Here is a 6,000-nt window from a genome sequence, read left to right as displayed (position 1 = left end):
ATCTCTACTTTCGATAAAGAAGGAGAATGTTTCAAGATGTGATTCAGTAAATCTTTGGCCAAAGTATTTTGAGCTTGATTTAGAAAGTTGTTCTTAATCACGTTCTTTTGAATCACATGAGGTTGTAAATCATATTAGGGGTTTGACATAATCAATCCGTACCCTAATAATATGATTTGAAACATTGTATAAGAGAAGGACCGTATTGCATTGCAATTCCAACTGAATAGGTTCTTCATCTATTCTGGTTAGCTCGGGTAGCCTTGATATATTGCTAGATGTCACTCTTGGCTTGTGGAAGTCCTAGGATTGATTGTGATCGATCCAAATAAAGGAAGAATTAAAAAGGGGGTTTTAATTCCAGTTGGTTAGAAAGAGTTCTAATATTTTCCCACTGCCTTGCTAATTAGAACCTAATGGATCGCACACCTTAAATGGTTAACTTTGAGTAATACAAATGAGAATGAGGAAATCAATTTGATTGATTTGATGTGGATGATTTACTACATGTAAAAATGTATTTGGGCGTAAGTAATAGTTAACGGAAAGCCCAAATGGTTGGGTATCAAGCCCAAGGGCTTATGACAACTAAATATTATGGTTTAAGTGTCATAAGGCCCAATTTTGGAAGCCCAATGGGGTTTGCCCGAAAATGCTTAAGTGAATGTGTATGGGAATTGTTTCTATAAGCTCATTAACACACAAACACAATCCAACATCAACCAAATGGGTTTGGGAGATCAAAGAGAGAAAAAAGAGAGTTTTCAAGAGTGAAACACTTTCATCTTTCAAAGTGGTTTAGATTGAAACCAATCTTGAGAATCTTGCACTAGCATCCAAGTATTCTCAAGATACTTATTCTCATCTCAAGGGTCCATTGGTGTGGAGACTTAGAGGCCATATACTTTTGTGGCTCACATGGAGGAGAAAGATCAAGGAGCAAAGATCAAAGATCAAAGAGGAGATCAACAAAGAGGAAATCATCAAGAGAAGACCAAACACAAATTGGTTCATATAATTGCTTCAAGGGTAATTAGATCTTATCCTTTCTCTTGAATTTTCATTTATGAAAAACATATCAATGTTCATGGCTTAAGATACTTGGAAGAAGTTTTGTTTTTGAATTTAAACAACCACCTTAGACTTCCGCTGCGATTAATTTGATTAAATGCATGTTTAATATTCAAATGAACTTTGGAAAAATGTTTTGAAATTCCTACAATTGGTATCAGAGCCATAGGTCATGAACTTGATATGTTTTTGGGGTTTAGAGATGCATATATGGGTTGTGAATTCATTTAAAAGTATAATAGTTATACTTGATTTATTTTGATATGATTGAATAAAAATCAAATGGAGTGAAAGGGGTTGTTTGGGATTTTGGATTTCCGGATTTGTGTTTTGATGATTGATGCTCTCTTTGTGTTCATATATGTATATGAATATTAGAGCATAGTTGCATTAAAACTCCCATGATTTTAACTTCATGAAATATATGATATTAAGAGCATGAGATGGTTAAAATGGAATATGGATTTTTCCGGAAATAGCATGAACATTCATATAAGTTCATATGCATGTTCTTGGTGTTCTTGATGTTCTTGTTATGGGATCTTTTTGATCCATAAGTTAGGTGGCTAATCTTGATGATTTTGTTTAGTGGAATTTTCCACCAAAATAGGTCAAAAGTTGATGATGGTGTTTTATTATAAAATTAAAAGTTTTTCAAAAATGTTTCCACTCAATAAACATTTACCCACCACACTAAAATTAATAAGATTACTTTGGTGAGTGTGTGGGGCTTTCTAGGTATAAATGTTGGTGATTTGATATAAAATGCAAAAGTTGATCAATTTATTCATATCACTAATTCTTTACCTACCACACTAAAATTAATTTTGATTACTTTGGTGAGTGTGGTTGGCCTACCTAGTCACATTCATGATTATTCACTTAGTTGAAAAAATTATGATCACCACTTTGTATTATACAAATGCATGCTTTAACCCCACACCCTAGTGGATCAACTTTGGATCCATTATTAATTGTTGAATAGTTTTAGACCTAGTTGCAATATATGATAAATGTAACTATGCCTAAAAGGTTTCTACAATTACATTTACTATTGTAGTAAAATGTTTTCACTCCATGGTAAATTTATTTTATTTGAATATGGTTACCACTTGAATTAAACCCATATATATGTATGCAACCCAAGAGCATGTATTTACATTGCTAGTTTAATTGTTTAAAACGTTTAAATAATTAAAGGATGGTTATGGACTTAGACCAAACAATTGAGCTATGTGATTGGCCGCTTATTGGATATGTATTCGATTTTGATTGGCTATGTAATAATGAAATGGCTTTCATGCCTAATTTATTTTTATGCGCGCGTAATTAAAATGAATCACCTTCCAAGACCATGATCCAACATGGTGGCTCATGTTGGATCAACAAGAAAGTCCATAATCATCCTATAAGCCCAATGCAATTGGAATGTTCGGTAATGATGATAATTAATCAATTAGTAGTATCATGTATTCCCACTATCTCAAGCAAATGGTTTCTAAAACATTTAGTGGGAGTATTATGTGCTACTAATATATTGCACTGGGAACCATTTAATGAGATTAGATAGGTAATTTTAACAGGATTAAAATTGGATTAAAATGAGACCAATTTAACTACCCTCAAAGCAATATTAAGTTGATAAGCGAAATGGCACTTTGAATGCTATTTTGTGGCCTTCCACCGTGGTAGTCTCTTATTGGGTGGCACATTTACACCTTGTTGTACCTCAGTGAGGCAACATCCAGTACTTGTAACCATCCAAGGGAAGCCTATTACACATACTTGATGTAGTGCGGATAGATAACGAGTGTGGCCAACAAACTGTTAGGTTGAGGTCATACTTGAAACCCTATACCCACAAGCATGGTGGGAATAACTTAACTAAGACGAACGAAACCAACAAACTGTTAGGTTGAGGTCTAGTTCTCTAGAGGCCATAGTGATGGGTATTCACATTAATGATGTGATTGGATAAGAGTATCCCCTCATTAGTATCATAGCAATCCAACAAACTGTTAGGTTGAGGAAAACTATTTGAAAGTGAGACTCCCATCCCCACTAAGAGTTTCAACGGAAACTCTCGGATTTCAGGAGGGATATGAAATTTGCCAAAAATAGTGGGAGCTACCACCATGACTTAAAGACCCTAAGTCTTTGGTAGAAGATTAATCTAAAATTAAAATCTATTTACGTTTTGCAGAATTTCAAATTAACCATCACAAACCCAATCTCGAAGATACTTGACTCAAACGTCCAAGATGACACGAACTATCCGGTTTGATTGCACAAACACCAACTTGTCCTATAATTGGATGAGATTAGTTGTGTATAAGAAAAACCCCACCACATACCCCTCTTGGTCCATATGCCATTGAGGATGAGACAAAGGCTTATAAGAAGCATGTGTCAGATGACAACCGAGGTAAAAGTTACATGTTGGCATCCATGAAAAGGTGAAGCTACTCCTAGCTTACAATACCATATGTGAACTTGTTGTGACAAGAATGGTAAGTGGGTTCCCGGTTAATCAACATGATCTCAAAGTAATATAATTACTTAAGATATTGAAAAATATGGATTTTTCTTTGATGTTGAAGTTCAACAAGATTCTTTCTTTCATCCCCTTCATCAGTTAATCCCAATATGTTATGAACTATAATATGGGAAAGATGAATGATACCCTATATGAGCTACTCAATATGGCTATAGTAGCTTAAATGAATATCTCAAAAGATAAAGGGTTAAAAGGATAGTTGCAATTTTAGAAGGGTTCTTCTTCTTCCAAATCCAAACAAAAGGTAAGGATAAAGGAAAGAAGAAGAAAAGTTTTCTAAAAACCCAAGGAAGAAAGAATACAAAAGAAAGACAAGTAACTGAAAGGTATTTGTTTTTCACTTTGGCAAGAATGGACATTGGAAGAGAAATTGCAAGAGATGTCTTGCAAGCCTCAAGAGAAAAACCTTCAGAAGGTCACTCTCTTGTTCTAAAATTAGTAATTACAGTTAAAGCTTCTAAACTGAATAGTTGATTCAGGAGCTAGTCAACATATATGCAATTGTGTGCATGGACTAGTGGGAGTAGAAGACTTGGAAAATGAGAAATGGTGCTAATCGTGGGAAATAGCACTAATGTAGTTGCCAATGCAATAAGCACCTAACATCTCAAACTACCATCCGAAGAGGACCTGAATTTGAAATAATTGGTATTTCATTTCTAGATGTGTAAAGAGCTTAATATCCGTCTCTATATTTTAAGAGATGGATTTGATGTTTTGTTTGACAAAATGCTTTGTTCTATTTCACATATCAATCAAATCGTTGCTTATGCAATTTTGATTGATGGTCTCTTTTCATTTTAGAAATGAATGGTAGCATTAACTGTATATGGATAAAGATGCAACTAGACCTGAGAGGCCTAGAGATGTGGATACATCAACTAAATTGTGACACCTTAAACTTGGAGGCATTAGCCAAGATAGAATTCACCGGATGGCAAAAGATGGAACCTTTTGGATCATTTGATCATGTTCATATGCCTACTTGTGAATCTTGTCTACATGGTAAAATGACCAAGTCTCCTTTCACTGGTAAAGGAGAAAGAGTTACAGAACTGTTGGGATTAATTCACTAAGATGTTTGTGGATTTTTGTATACAAACACAGATGGCGGTTATTCATACTTCATTACCTTTACCGATGATCATTCACGGTTAGGGTATTTATACTTAATGAAGCATAAATATGAATTTTGAAAAGTTTCAGGAATTCAGAAATGAAGTTGAAAACCAAACAAGCAAGAGTATTAAAATCCTTAGATTCGATCTAGGATGTGAATACTTAAGCACATAGTTTCTTGATTACCTCAAGGAACACGGCATCTTATCACGATGGACTCCACCAGGAATTCCACAACATAATGGAGTTTCTAAAATGAGTTCCATGAGCTGTACTAATTTACCTATATCCTTTTAGGGATATGCACTTGAAACTGCAATTCATTTGCTAAATAGAGTGCCTTCCAAATCCATTCCACAAACTCCATTTGAAATGTGTTTTGGGAAGAAACCAAGTCTTGATTAGATCAAGATTTGGGGTTGTCCAGCATATGTAAAGGCAATATGCGGATAAACTAAATGCAAGGTTAGTGAAGTGTAGATTTATAGGGTATCCAAAAGGAAACTATGGGATATCACTTCTATCACATCGACGAGCAAGAGTTGTTTATCACAAGGTCAGCTACCTTCCTAAAAGGGAATACACTCTTGATGGGAAAAGGGGGACATGAGATAGAACTCAAGGAATTGTCCAATGAGCTAGAAATCAACACTGAACTAAGTGCAATCCCAGATCCACAAACTTGTTGTAACACAGACTCCACGTAGTTCAAGAAGGGTTAGAAGAATGCCTAAAAGGTATTATGGTTTCCTTCATGACAACAAAGGAGAGTTGAATCTCCTAAGTGATTGTAAGGATATCGAAGACCCTTCGAACTACAATGAGACAATGTCAGACATTGACTCATAGAAATGGCTTGGAACCATGAAATCCGAAATGGATTCTACGTATACCAACAAAGTCTAGACTCTAGTTGATCCTCCTCCTGGTATTGTACCAATAGGGAATAAATGGATCTTTAAGAGGAAGATAGGCTCAGATGGGATAGTAGAAACCTACAAAGCAAGGCTAGTAGCAAAGTGCTACAAGCAAAGAGAAGGGATTGACTATGAAGAAACCTTCTCTCCTGTCACTATGACAAAGTCTATTCGGATTTGGCTTGCAATAGCTGCATACCATGATTATGGGATTTGTCAAAATGGATGTGAAGGCGGCTTTTCTGAATGGCCACCTTCAGGAAGAACTATATATAGATCGACCTGAAGGCTTCATTTCTAAAGTTGATAAGCATAAGGTATGCAAGCTACATAGAT

The sequence above is a fragment of the Prunus avium genome, chromosome 2 (assembly GCF_965620075.1).
Source record: "Prunus avium chromosome 2, drPruAviu1.hap1.1, whole genome shotgun sequence".
Taxonomy (NCBI): domain Eukaryota; kingdom Viridiplantae; phylum Streptophyta; class Magnoliopsida; order Rosales; family Rosaceae; genus Prunus; species Prunus avium.
Note: the sequence above shows the minus strand (reverse complement) of the source record.